General features: G+C 49.9%; 1 pseudogene; it reads right to left on the reverse strand.

Annotated features, from left to right (window-relative positions):
- Positions 1–4,859: 4,859 nt before the first annotated feature.
- LOC149358700 (mucolipin-3 pseudogene) lies at positions 4,860–7,236 on the reverse strand (annotated as a pseudogene).
- Between the last annotated feature and the right edge of the window lie 8,128 nt (positions 7,237–15,364).

Here is a 15,364-nt window from a genome sequence, read left to right on the forward strand (position 1 = left end):
CCGCATTTACTTTTGCTCCCTTTTCCACAAGTATGGAGCGACAAGTCAGAGGGTTGTTCCTTCTTACTGAGCTACCTACCCTTCCTAGAACCATGGCCTAGTGGTAGAGCATCTCCATTTTTTAGATGTGGTACAATGTTTGAATCTTGGTACCATTGGGAACATACTGACTGGCTAAATGCCTTGTTCTAGCACTTTTTCGTTCCTAAAGGAGTAATGCTTAGAAAAGTCTCAGGTCAAGGCAAATTTCTCTACAAGCAACAAGCGGAGAAAGTTAACTTGGGCGGAATGCATTATGCAAAGAATAGGTATTCGATAATTTGGTACAAGGGACATTGAGAACAACTCCATCCAGTTTTTCAGTAAAAATTGATTCTGTGGCTCTTTCTGCCTACTGAAACATTCCATATGAGCCACTTGTATTGAATTATGGGAATATAGAGTCCATAAGTGATGGAAGTCTATCTTGTCTGTACGGAGCCCATAAGCATTCTACATAATTTCTACACGATTTCCACGCAATGTACATGACGTCGTATGGAGTCCACAAATTTCTATACGTGCTTCTATACAGTCCATACAGACTGCATATGCTTCATACTTCATAAAATTTCTCACAGAAACCTGTGGAATTATGGAAATCGTCATACTGAAACTTTCAGTAGGGCTGGGTGTGTTATAAATGCTTGTTCAGTAGCGGAAGATGCATTTCTTGCTGAGAAAATTGCATTTAAAAAATGTTCTCTCAGTACAAACCCATGACGTTTACACTGAAATGGACTCCATGATCACAGTTTTGAAGCGTAAGGTGGTATTGCCTATCCTCTGGAATGCGGGCCCAAAGACTGTCGATGCAATCTGCGGAATCGGCTGATGATGGCGACACCTGTATTTCATTCTTTTACCGTTTCTAGCTCACAAAAGCTGTTTTTCAATGAAAGTAGCATCTTTGTTGTTGGAACGCGGTAATCTATTGATACAGGCCAACTTCAGTTTGTCCTGAATGTACCTTTAAGATAAAGTGGATTCTGAGGGGAGGAAACAAAACATAGGATGGCAGAAGGTGAGGAGATGAAGATTTGCTGGGATGGGCTGGCCATGGATTGCTCATGATATGGCGTGTTGGGCATAATTTGGGAGATGCCTCTCCTGCAGTGGGCGTATTTGGGCTGTTGATGTGGAGAGGGGTCTCCTGCTCTGAGCACTGCCGCATACAGATTTCTGTTTGTAATGTCTCTCATGGTGGTAGGTTACCGAGCGAAGACTCGCTGAATTGCGCCAGTGGTTTCTCAGGCGTACACTCCCTCGTGAAGGTATCCTAAGGAGCTCAGGTAATCGACCCATGTTGGAAATGGATGGTCTCACTCTGGTCCTTTGTAGTACCGGCCTTTCCCTATACATTTCCAATCTTCGGCTTATTTGCTGTGCTATACTTGCTTGCGAAGTGTCACGCTCCACCCGTCGCTGTCTGCTGTGCTCGAGATGGTGGACGTGAAACTGGAAGCCTGTGAGCACGGATGTATTGAGTTGGCAGTCTGACTCCTTGCAGTGCAGATGGACTAATGAGTATCGTCAGCACCCGTGCTACTGCGCCAGGACGCAGAACGTCGACACAAATCCGGTAGTGAGCCACACTCGTGTGACGGAGTTTGAAAGAAAAATTGAGACCGGCCTGTTTAACCACGAGGATCGTCTGCCCAGCACTGTGGAAGCTAGATTAGGATGAAGAGGAGATCTAGTATAGTGATTGAGATTGAAGGCAGCATGGCATCAGGAGCCTTGAATCCAGATTGCCCTTGAACAGGTCCTGAACTGCCCTTGTCGAGTGGCAACTCTCGGTTTACCACATCTCCGAGCTGCTGGGCTTTGCAACGAACACTTCGTTTTTGGCGGCATTCCAGACGCCCCATCAAGAACTGAAGAGCGTTGGGGATGGGACAGCCACACACCCACTGCGTTAGGCTGAATTTCGATGGTGAAACTCAAAAAGGTCTTTTACTGTGTGATCTCGGTGCTCGTGTGCTAAAAGGCCACTGAGGACGACACAATCCATTTACTGTTCTGGGCAAAAATGTTATATTCTGGCTATAATGACATTTGTCTGGCAGCAAAATACTCATTTATCAGCGGGAAAGTTCTGTTTAAAAATCTTGCCAGTCCGTTCAAACTCGTCACGTCCTTATGGAAGAGAACGCTTAACACTAGGGCCTTGGTAATTGGACAATTTGGTCCCCTAGCTAAAGTGTTCATAAAGCGAATCATCCGTAATAACAAATCGCGTAAAATAGCAAAGAATACTCGCTCCCACAGAATATGGTGTGCAGAGAAGTCGAAGAATGCATTGACTGACACGGTGTGGTGAAATTTCAGAACTCTTGCGGCCTGTCGAAAGGAAATTTTATGGAATTATTAACGAGCTACCTACCACCATCATCAGTCATAAGGGTAGTTTCTACATTCAGCGGGAGGGGATATGCATCGGGTCTTCGCTCGCCCTCATTCTGAGTGATTTGTTTCTGGCGCGTATTGACAGAAGTCTTATGACTGCTATTCAAGTGACAAGCATCATTAAGGTGTTCCGTTATGTAGATGACTATCTAATTCTTTATAAAGAGGACGAGACAGCACGACAGCAACAGCACGTTGGCCAAATCATTGGTGTTTTCAAAGAAGAACTAAAAGGACTAGAAATAACGAGCGAACTCCCAGAAAACAACGTTCTGCGATTCCTTGACTTGACGCTAACCTTATTAGACAGTCATGTTTGTTGGCGGTACGGACCACGAAGCAAAAGGACTGCTTCCTTACACCTCAGCCCACTCCAAGATCATCAAACCTAACCTAACCTAACCTAAACGGGGAATAGTGAAAGCAGCAATGAAAGCCGCACTAACAAGATCTTGCCACCATGATGTACAAGCTAGTTTCGACGCCCAAATTTGTCGGCTGGAAGCAGCAGGTTACCCGACGCAGCTACTGTCCAGTGTCGCAGAAGGAGTACTGCAAGAACTTAGAGGCAGGAAAAAGATGAAGGCCACATCACAAGAAAGGAAGCCGTATGCAGCAATTCCGTACATTCATGGCTTTTCACACAACCTCAAGAAGATAGGCGAAAACCTTGGCGTAAAAGTGCTGATGTCAGCACCTAACAAGTTAATGAGCATTTGTGCCAAGGTAAACAGTGAGCGAACGGGAAGGAAGCAGTGCCAAAAGAATTGCACAAGAACATGCACGTGAAATGTACTAAAAACGTCGTCTATCAAATACCACTGTCATGCGGGCACACCTACATCGGCCAAACAGGGCGCTGTTTAAATGAACGGCTGCAAGAGCATAAAAGATCTTTGAAAGGCGCCATCAGCAGTGAACTGGCAAGGCATTGCCGAGAGCATGAATGTGCTCCCCAACTTGGCAACACCACAATCATATACCCAGACCAACGGACGAGAGAAATTGAAGAAGCCATCAACATTCGGCAAAATGGTGAAGAGTGCGTCAGCATCCCTTCCATTTCACTTCGCGACAGCGAAATTAATGATCTGTGTATGAATGCATAATCTCATGCCGCGTGGTTTCTTATCTATCCCGCCTTCCCTCTTTCTCTTCTTTTTTGCACGAACGAGAGGTATTTAACCGGTGAACGTGCAATAATAGTCAGCGTGTCCCTCTCTCTGCTTCGTCCCCGTTAGCGCTGTTTTTATCCTCAGATCATGCACCAACCAGCCCACATTTCCACCCGTTGGAAAAATACTTATTCGTAAAAGGAACACTTTGGCATTAATCTCTGCGTCTGTGCATAGTGATGGCCAGTAAAGTGGAAATTGGACAAAACTGCTGATGTATTGCCGTTATCACTGTTGTCTCCAAAATAGCGTGGTGCAAAGCGCTTCGTGCTTTTTGAGACACGTGAATCCGGCTCGTGGTGATATCCGGTATTTCCTACACTGCAAACCATTTTGCACCCTTAAGGGCAAAATGCCATCTATACCACCCTTACAACACCCACGATTTTCATGAAAAGGTTGTCACATTGTAACACCCGTTTTGCACCCCGCTTTAATACCTAGGGTGTTAAATCGGTAGTTTTGCTTGGATACCCCGCTGGAGATCATTGGTATGCAAGGACGCATTTAAATGGTTTATTCAGTAAGAAAAATAAACACTATAGTCGCGTACCCTTTGTACGATAACTGAACATTCGGCTGCCAAAACCGCTCTGTCAGCGCATGCCCTTTTTTCACCGCAAGCCCGCTCACGTATCGCGCTCTTTTGAACTGTTTGCAAGCTGTCCAACGTCCAAGCTATGTGTCGCGCTGGACGGCCGACAGCGAGGCTCGCCACCCGCTTGCCCGTCGAGCGCTGCATTTGCGTTGTGGCCTGAGGCGTTTGTTATTAGAGCTATAGCATAGCGTGATCCGCTACCGTGGTCCGTTTCCGCGGGTACCACTGAGTGTACGCTGATTGGTCCCGACGAGGCAGGCGCGCACGCAGCTGACGGGCACGTGGCGCCACCTGGCGCCCTCGGTGTTCTGCGCACGCGCAGTTGCGCCTCGCGGAAGCGGATCGCCGTAAGCCATAACTATTATCGCTTTACGCACTCGAAACTATTTGAAAGCAAATCTCATTCAGAAAGTTTAGTGTACATCTTAGAGTCGAAGTGAGTTTACAGCAGTCCGGGCCTTTTACACGCGCTTCTGGCGCCAAATATACTTGTTTTAAATATTTATTTTTCACAACCGCCAACTCCTTAGTCCTCAAGGAGAATTACACAAAGCATGTCACCGTGCCCCCCCCCCCCCCCCCCAAAAAAAAATCAAAAACAAAAAAACGGACACGTTGATTCTTTTAGCGACCTCAGGAACTCGGGCAACAGAATCAGCGTGTTGGCACAAAATGTGTGAGACATGGATTTTAGCCGTGTCGCTTTTAGGTATTAGCGCTCCAGCTCGCGCAGAGTCATCAGTAAGCGATCAGCGCTGTCAAGCTGTGCGACCGGTATGATTAGGCCTAGGCCTATATCATTTGATGTGCTGCTAGTCCTTACCCGTTACGAAAGTTCAAGGGACAACGGTCACAGCTTGTCAAGATCATCGTCAGAGCGGCACGCGCTGGCAGACTCGTCGGCTGACTCCGAGATGAAACTCCACATGACAGTGAGCTCCTCTTCGCCAGTCTGGGCGTCTCGTATGGTCTCGTAAGCATCTACAAAGATGGCCACGAACAGACTAACCACAACGTACACGAACAAGATCACGAAGCTGTACATGTAGAGCTGCGCGAAGTACCACACGACCAGGTCCTTGCCGTCGAACAACATGGCGAACGTGGCGAAGATGTCGTCGCCGTTGATGATGGAGAACAAGCACTCGGCGCTGGTGGACAGCGTCCGGAACTTGATGTGGTGTGGGCCTATGACAACCCATCCGCAGACAACATAACCACTGAATATGAGCAAAGTACAAAGAAGAAATCGCATCACATTGGGGATGGACTTCTTCAAGGTCAGGATGAGGATGTTGTACACCTTGAAGTAGCCGAGGTAGCGGAGAAGTCCGCACCAGCACATGAGGCAGCCGCAGCCCAGAAGCACGGAACAAGCATTGTACATCAGGCTCGGGACTAGCCGCTCTTCGATCTGGATCTTGACAGCAGACCCAGCAATAAGCAGAGCGTCGTCTATAATAATCACGATAAACCAGAAGTCGATGAAGTCCATTTTGTCTTTCCATGACAGTTGTCTGCGCAAGTGCTCAGTGAAAAATTTCGACGTCTTGCGCATGAGCTCTCGGGCCCTGTAGAGGGATCGGGCGCACAACAAAGCTGACAAGGCGCACGTTGCTATTGTGAGGCCATTCAGACACTGACGCAGGGTGTAAGTTGCGCGTGACACCACGTTCGTGACATTCTTGCGGCAGTGGACTGAGCTCGGTATCAGGTGCATTTTGATGCCGATTACGCCGTCATGCCTCGAGTTATCATAGACAACAGAAAGATGATACTTGTAGCATTCCGAGAACATGCCTTGGTTTGTCTTCGTCACGTAGAGTGCCTTCAGAGAGAAGGAAATAGTGGCCCTGATCAGCTCGTCGAAGGAGATCTCTCTGGACAGGAACCGTGGCAGGTGAAAATTCTGCCAGCCTTCGTAATCCGAATTCCAAGGGTAAGTAATATTTGTGCAGTTGGTGATGGTTTCGCTGTCGAAACTGAGTGTCGAATTAAACGGCCAGACCCGGCCTTCCTTGTAGATAGTCTCGCAAAAGACGGCCGGCTCAAAAGAGCCGTCCGGGGAAGCATACTCGAAGGTGCCCACTGGATCGGTCGTTATGGTGCTGTAGCGGACCACGACATTATCGACGTGCCGGTAGAACTTGGCCTTCGTTTCGACTACGTAGGGTCCCGCGGGCGGCGGATAGATGAGGACGTCCCTCGACGTGTCCCAGCCTTTGAGCAGAATGTGCTCAAGAGCCATGTAAGTGTTCCGGTGTTGGTTCTGAAAGGTGGCACTCTCCACGCCGAACAAGATCACTTGCACTGTCACCATGATGAGCTTGAAAATCTGCAGCGTTAGTTTCCACGGGTAGCGTCCACTGTAGCGCCACTTCTGTAGCGGATTCATAAAGAAACGCCGAAGCTTTACCCTCATGTAACGCTCCATGGCCTCAGGATGGCGTGCAAGTTGCTCGCGAACTTCCTCGCGCTCCGCCGCCGATGAGTCCGTGCGAGTCACAATTCTTCTGCATCGACTGCCGTTGTCGTTGATCGACGACCCGAGGCTATATCGTTCCAAGTATCGGCGCAGCTTCTCGTCGAAGCTGCTGGAGACCGAGCCACCGGAACTGCATTCCGTCAGTCGCTCGTCGCTCGATGAGCCGGCCCAGTCGCCGTTCACAGACACGGAACACATCGTGGCATCCGCCGTCTGCTCCTCGCGGCGGCGGTGCTAACAACAGAGTGTTTCATCGGCTTCACGCATATCGCGTTGCAGACTGACTGCCCGTCGCCCTCTAAACAAGAAGCACGTGAGCGAGAGGCACTGGGACCGCCCAGCATGATAACGAAAGCCTGCAATCGACTGAGATACCGCGCGTCGCTTAAGCGCCTGTATTTGAATCATTGTCCGGAAATTCGCGGGGTTGCCGCTCTGTCAGCTGCACAACCTCGTCCGGTAAATGTGCTGCGCAGAGGAACTTTTTCGAACAGCATCGACGTACACCACTGCGTAGACCGGTCTACTTTTATTTTGCAACGGTCAAGGCCACACCGCCGCTCACGTGACGCAGCGCGCGACGACGCACATGCAGCAGAGGGCGGTACCGCTGTGAAGAAGGCGTTCGAAAAGGGACGTTCCTATTTCCTTTAACCGATCTCGGAGTCCAGTCGGAGGTATCAAGTCGCGCCGGTTGCTGGCGCTTTCAACGACGCGCGCAACGCGCGCATAACGATCAGTATTTATGTGCACACCGGTGCCTGCCTTTAAGCGCTTCAGTTCAAAACGCGACTAACACCAAGTGAAACGCCAGCGAGATCATAATACACGCCGTTTTTGTTTGTAACGCCAGCGAGATCATAATGCACGCCGTTCTTGTTTGTTTTCTTGAAAAGAAAACAAAAGCCACTTTAAACTCAACCTATAGTCGTACCAGACACAGAGGAATCCGCAAGCGAAACCTCAGAATGCCGTGTTCACGCGAATATAAGACAGCCCCCTTACCAAAAGTTTAGTCGGAAAGAGGAAAGTCGACTGCTGTAAACGTTCGCTCAGTCATGGCTTAATTATAGATGATTTCCTTTCGGAGTGATGGAAATACAGCGACGTGTCTTAAAAGAGTGGGCGTAATATGCGCTTAACCTTGCGTATACGTGCTGTAATAAAAATAAAGCTGTCGTATGAACGTCAAAAATAATAAAACTTATTTTAACTGCCTTTGATGAACGAACTCAAGCAAGTCAGATACCAGCAATGAGAGAGCATTAAAGCATGCTGCGCGCGCTACCCCGATCTACACAGTTGACACCCAGCCGATATCTTATGGATATCCATAGCAAGGACATGGACTCCCCAGTGACAAGCCCTTGTGCACACACCGTACACGACTTTTCGGCATTCGATCGCATCCTGTGTACTACATCCTCGGAGCATATTCAGTGGCCGGGAAACGTTGGGGATACGTCACTGGCACGTGTGTTTTTTCAGTTGATTTACAGAATACCCGCTCTGCACCAATAATTAGTACGCGGGATATGGTGTCGCTGTGAACATTCGCTTGCGAACGCATAATACTTAGCTTAGGTATAACGTATTAATGCTGAGTCAATAAACATTGATATTGACCACGTTAGTGTGGCCTCGTGGCTATATTGCACGAGTAGTCGTGGTGGTTTATTATTACAAAAATACAAAAAGGAAGGAGAATTGCTGTTGCCAGCAGCGGCAACTGATATCCAATATCTTAAGTATACCGAGCTGCGGCCGGCGGAAATAAAGGGACAGGAAGAGGATAGATAGCAAGAAGTACAGAGGGGCGCCATATAGCGAGAAAGGCCAGGGGCGGGCTTTATACGTCATTTACGATATTTACACAAATATAAAACAGAAGGTGAACCAGCACTTTTGACAGTGTTACAATTTGTTAAACAGTGACAGCAACTTTAATACAAATTCAGACAACATCCAGGTGACAATTTTGCACATACGCAGCATTCTTAGACGCCCGTTATAGTTGCAGCCGGTAAAGCAGACATGGTGTATTTTGTGACGAACAAGTGTCTCGTTCTCGCAGCGCCCTCTTTCCCTTCACGTCTTGGCGATAAATCTGCCACTGCGAATAGTGAGTCTCGCGTCACGCGCCAACTCCGGTCGGCCCTTCGAACTGCTGCTTGCGCCATTATAAGTGTCGCCTCTATTCTCCGCCGGGCGCCGTGGGAGACCGCCCATCTGAACGGTCGCTCTGGGCCGAGTCACTGCAACTGCACTCGCGCACAGCTGTGGCGCACTCGCGCGGTTTCGCGTTTCCTGCTCGCTGAGACCCTTTCCAGACGCGTGCGTAAATGGTGCTGCGGTTTTCTTGCCTCGGAACGTCTAAATGACTGTGGGGCAGAAAGCGATGTCTGGTTTTCGAGCCAGTTCTGTGTGGGAGGGCGTTTACTTGCTCCACTTTAGACTCTTTCGACAAAAAGATCCCTGTGAAGCCAGGTAGAGAGCGCCAGGAGCTTGGAAGCAACGTTACTAGATTACTTTTTACGTTGCTTGGAAGGAGCTCTGCCGCGCGGCTAGGCATGCAGTCACGTGGGAAAGGGATCTTTTGAAAAGGTAGCGCAGTTTTGCTGCAGCAGCCGGACCTTCCACTATGGCGTCCCTCATAGCCTGAGTCTCTTTGGGACGTTATACGCCATTAAAAAACAAGAAAGACAAAGTGATGCCCGATGCAGGATGGGGTGAGGGGGTTCGTGAAAAGTTGAGAAGTCGTCCTGTGTCCAGGGCCCAGGGGCAGTTAGACCGAAGTGGGAGGCCTTTAAGTTGTCCCCTCTCCCATGAGACAGTTTTAGACTGCTCCGCGCGTACAACGGCATTGCAGCACGGACAAAGCGCTGTGGATGGAAAGTTGGACTCAAAGGAAAGCTGAGGACAAACTCAGTTTGAACTTTGTAGATAGACTACGGCATTCTGAAGACAAAGAGATCACTCCCAGCGAAAACGGAGGTTTCAAGCCAATGAAGGCCAAGAAATCAAATACAGGTGTCGCCATCACCGGCTGATTTCGTAAGTTAATTTCATGCGTCGACACCGATTTTTTGGTGATGTATATCGGAGGCTAGGCTACATTACCATTCATTTCAAAACGGTGGCAACCCGTCCTTCTCCGTGTGAAGGTCGTGCGTTTGAATCGAGTAGCAGGAAAATTTTTAAATTAAATTTTCTCTGCCTTATAAGTGCGTTTGCTGCTGCCGGAAAAACGTCAGTATACCAAGAAAGAGCCAAGGAATCAATTCAGCACGTCGAACTTCTGGACCAGTTGGTCCGACATGTTAAATAGTAGAAAAGAACCGCGACAAACAGGACGTGGGAAGAGAAGTGGACAGGACGAGCGGCAACTAGCGACTGCGGTTTATTGGAAAAAACGTGGTCCAGCAAAAGTGTGCGCGTGCGCAAACCGTATCACAAGAGAGTAAGCTAGGTGGACACCCGTGGCAGAATTCAGGCCAGAACCATGGAAAAACAAAAGCAAAAAGGCACTCATAGCGCGATTGAGGTGTCCACTGACCTAGTGAGCCAGTTACACCTGCTCCTCTGAGGCTTCACACAAATATACACATCGCTGAAACCCGGGGGTAATAAATTGGTAAATTGGTTTTTGAGGAAAGGAAATGACGCAGTATCTGTCTCACATATATCGGCGGACACCTGAACCGCGCCGTCAGGGAAGGGAGGAAGGTAGGAGTGAAAGAAGAAAGAGAGAAAGAGGTGCCGTAGTGGAGGTCTCCGGAATAATTTCGACCACCTGGGGATCTTTAACGTGCACTGACATCGCACAGTACACGGACGCCTCTTGCGTTTCGCCTCCATTGAAACGCGGCCGCCGCGGTCGGGATCGAGCCCGGGTACTCCGGCTCGCTAGAAGTGCTTCGACGACTACGCGGCCTACTGCGGACTCCAGTGCGCCCCAGCTAAATCAGAATTTGTGAACTTACGTCCCTCCCCTCGGGACACAACACCGCTTCGCATCAGTCTCCCCTCGGGACCGATCCGGGAGGCCAAGGAGATACGCGTCCTTGGCCTCTTCATACACCACCAACGCAGAGTCGACACCACCCTAGCCAAACTTCGCACGGTGGGAGACCAGGTAGGCCGCATGGTCCGCCGGGTCTCCAACAAGCGGGGCGGATTACGAAGCAAGGATGCACTGCGGCTTGCCCATGCTTTCGTAACGAGTAGAATCCTCTACTCAACTCCCTACTTGCACCTGCGCAAACACGATGATGACCAACTGGAGGTCATCCTGCGGAAAGTCATCAAGCGGGCTCTCGATCTCCCGGTCACCACGTCCAACCAGAGGCTTCTGGCCTTGGGCGTGGTGAACACATTTCGGGAGCTTCGAGAAGCCCACTTAGTCAACCAATACACGCATCTTGCACAGACCACGTCCGGTCGCCGCCTCTTGGACCGGCTACACATCAAACATAACTACCACATTGAGGAAAGGGAGAGAGTGCCAGAACCCTGGAGACGCGCCCTCCGGGTCCGACCCCTTCCCCGGAACATGTCCAAAGAAGACCATAGCGGTCGTCGTCAGGCGCGCGCGGAAGCGTTGGCGCGATACTATGGTAACCAAGAACACGTGTATTACGTGGACGTTGCCGGCCCACACCACGGGGGGTGGTACACGGCCGCAGTCGTACACAACACAAACACAAACACAGTTAACGGGCTCACTTTCAAAGCCTACAACGCAACACACGCGGAGGAGATTGCCATTGCTCTGGCTCTCACGAATCCCAAGTCAAAACACATCATCACCGACTCGCGAGGGGCCTGTCGGAACTACGAGTTGGGCTGGGCTCCCCCGCTTGCCTGGCGCATACTGGAATATAGCTGTCGATGCGAAGATCCAACTCCACGCAACCTGATTTGGGCCCCCGGTCACCAGGGACTCCAGGGAAACGAACAGGTCGATCAGGCCGCCCGCGCACTCTCTCCCCGGGCTATCTCCCTGTCCTTGGAAGGGTACTCCCAATCAGACAATCTGGCCCTTACATTCAAACAAATCACCGATTACTACAAGGAGGAGCACCGGCGCTACCCGGCCCCTTGTAAGGGTCTGGATCGCGCTGACGAGCGCCTCCTCATCAAAATTCTTACTAACACTGTGCTGTGCCCGGCGGTGCTTAAACATTTCAATACATCCTTTGATGGCACGTGCCAGTTCTGTGGGGAGGTGGCTGACACCTTCCACATGGTTTGGGCGTGTCAATCAAACCCATCTATCCCCCCCAACCCCAACCCCACCAGAGAGGACTGGGAGGCGGCCCTGCTCGGCTGTCAAGACCTAAAGAGCCAAAAGGCTTTGGTTCAACGGACGCGGGCGGCGTTGCTTGCCAATGGGGCACCGGAATAGGGGCTCACCCAGCAGCTGCCCACACTGTAGTGCAGTGTCTTCTGACACTTATCACATGGTGTGGGCCTGCCCCTCCAACCCCGCTATTCCCCCCATCCCCAACCCAACCCGGGAGGACTGGGAGGCGACCCTGCTCGGCTGCCACGACTTACAGGCCCAACAAGCCTTAGTCGGGCGCGCCCGGGCGGCGGCAACCGCCACTGGGGTCCCATACTAGGGACCTCCACCTAGTGTTTGTAAGGATCGGTCCCTTACGGGCTGATCCAAACATACCTCCTGCTCATTCGTAATAAATGTTTTCACCACCACCCAGTATTGTAAGGGGAAAAGGCCAATAGGGTCCTACCCCAATCACCTTTCTGTAAAAAACTTAATTTTCCATAAATGTTTTTCACCACCACCACCACACTAATATTTAATTAAGGTAAATAAATAAAGAAAACGCATCATAATTAAGGACAGGCGATAGTTATGGTTACTTATCGCATTTATCTGACGTTATGGTTCGGGAATCTGAATGACTCGCACAGATCAACACTTCCACTGGGAATCGCCCGAGGCATTTATTTATCGGGCAACGAGTTTATCGGTTTGGACTCACTATTTGAAGGGAGAGAGAACGCTGGCAATCGCATAAAAACAACTGTTCACGACTGTGCCTAGACGTTTTTTTTTGTGAGTGTGTTTTTGACCTGTTCAACTGGTCGCTATCTGCCATGCCGAAGCTGCCTTTCGCCTCCGCATGTACAGCCATGTTGGGGCCATAAAAATTTCAACGGCGCCGCAGGTGTCAATGAACTGTGCATCGAAGCGGAAGTTTATACGTGTGTTCGGCCATCGTGCAGACTGTTCCGTCCACGTGCGCAGGTATTTCGGGGCAGGGAGGCCAGAGCAACACCCTCTATTGTCGGATACAACTTAAGCCTGGTCAGTGAAGCACCGCCCACACTCAGGACCACTGCACAGAATTCTTCCATGACAAAAAAATTGCCGACGATTACGTTACTTCCTAATGCGAAATTTGAGCGCAACTCATCAGCTGTTTCAGCTTTTCGATAGATTGAGGCAAAGAATTCGAGCAAGATGTCGCGCGGTCGCCGCCACGGAGAAAGAGGGCAAAGGGGGGAGGGGGGGGGGTACACGCAGTGATCAATGGCGGCGGCTATACGTTCCGGCTTGGGCGTGCGGGAGTGGCGCCAGGAGCGCGCGCATCTAGAGCAGCGCGCTGCCCTGCTGCGGAGCTTCTTACAAGGGGCAACGGCGACGCCATGAAACGCAGGAACGGGCGCCAAGGAGCTGCGCTCTAAAAGTAGTCCGTCGTTAAAACTTTTTTTGTTACTTAAACCACAAGGCGTCCACAAGAAAAAAAAATTATGCGCTCTAGCATTATGGTACGTGACTTGTTTAATAAAGGCAAACATTAGAAAGTCGATTTCGTCTACTGCTGTGATTTCAAAGCGGAGTAATGCAGGACGTGAACAGTAGATTTATTAAGGGGTCACGGCGACCAACGCACGCAGCGGTCGGGTCGTAGCAGGACGGCAGAACCAGCCGAAGGAAGCAGCTCCAGCACGAGACTCGCACCCGAACCACCAGCGATGACGACGAAGTGCGGCACTGCGGAGACGTCCTCTTCATCTTCTTACAGACGCCTTGCAAAGTATAGCAGTTGTATAGCAGTTGCTTTAACAACTGCTATTTTGGAGCGAAAAGCTCCACTTCTAACCTAACCTAACCTAACCTAACCTAACCTAACCTAACCTAACCTAACCTAACCTAACCGAACCGAACCGAACCTAACGTGATTTGCTCTTCCTGAATAAAGGCCCGCGCTCGTCGCCTAGACACCGCAGAGACATGGAGCAGGACCGGTCACCGGAACGAGTTGTTCGACTGAGCATTGGAGGAGCCGGCAGCTTCTAGCAGTCCCTTCGACAGAGAGCGTCACGAAGCCGCGTTGCTTAGAAATAAGTCGCGAAAGCGGGCTCGTCGAGTTGATGAAGCCGATGAAGAACGGGAGGTAGTACGTCTGGAGAAGCAGCGGCAGCAAGAGTATCTCAAGCGGAAGAGGGCAGCGGATGCTGCCAACGTCTCCGCGTCGACACCAGACACTGATTCGGTTGCCTTTTGCTCCTTAAACCTGGCTCAGCCGAGTTGAGCCACAGCCATTTTTTTTGGCCAACTGTCACAAAGGGGAAGGGACAAGGGTAATTTCCTTTTTCATTCCCAACCACTGGTGTCACGGGCGAAGCTGCCACCGATTTGAGAGCCTCGCCACACTACTTATGTGTGCAATGAAGCTCCGCCCCATTCAGGACCGCCAAAGAATTCCTCTCCGACAAAAGAAGTTCTCCGTCGTGAAAGCTTTTTGTTGCCATAACAAGAAGCTAATCCGAAATACGGTCAATTATTTTAATGACTCTGACTTGTTTGACATAGTGCAACATTAAAAAGCGAATTTCGTTTGAAGTCTTACTTGGACAGCATACAAATGCAGGGCTTCATGGAACATGTCCCACTGTTATCAAATTGTTTTTTAAAGTTGTGTCCTACTATAACTACGCGGGCGCTTTGAAGGTGTCCTGTAGTGACTCCACTCTGACGACGTCACCGGCGTTCGAATATTCTTCGCACAGCGCGTGTGGAAATTAAAATTGTACCCTTTGATTCCTTCCACCGTTCTGAAGGAAAAATGAAATCACTGTATGCCCTGTTGTCACGCTTCTCTGTTACACTGCGGGCCTGAAACGCCTGTCCCGAACATGATCCTTTTTGCACATATGTAGCAGGAAGTCGAGCCACAGAGCTGCGGTTTCGTTCGCCGGAAAGGCATAGCAAGGAATGTTGGTATCGTTCTAGGCTAACAGAGCGAAATACGTGATACAAGAACAAAGAAAACACAGGAAAGAGCTGAGAGTTAGTGCTCAGCTATATCTTTCCGCTGATTCTTGCGGCATATCTTTCAAGCTGTTAGCTTAGGACAAAGGGATATGGCCGTCTTTTGTGTTGTAACTGGATAGGATCAGTCTTTCCTAGAATTCAGCTTACAGACTGCTATTTATCGGCAGAATACTTTTGATAAAAGGGCAGCGCGAAAATCACGTACTCCGGGTACAGCCGGATAAAGTTTACTTGCAGACAATGGAAACATTATGCACCGTGTTTAAGGACGTGTGGCGCGGGATAACTTCGAATAGATTTACGCAAACGTAGCGAAGCAGCAGCTGTTACTAAAGAGGACCCCTATTCGA

The sequence above is a fragment of the Amblyomma mixtum genome, chromosome 2, assembly GCF_055824585.1.
Source record: "Amblyomma mixtum isolate Tamu chromosome 2, ASM5582458v1, whole genome shotgun sequence".
NCBI lineage: Eukaryota > Metazoa > Arthropoda > Arachnida > Ixodida > Ixodidae > Amblyomma > Amblyomma mixtum.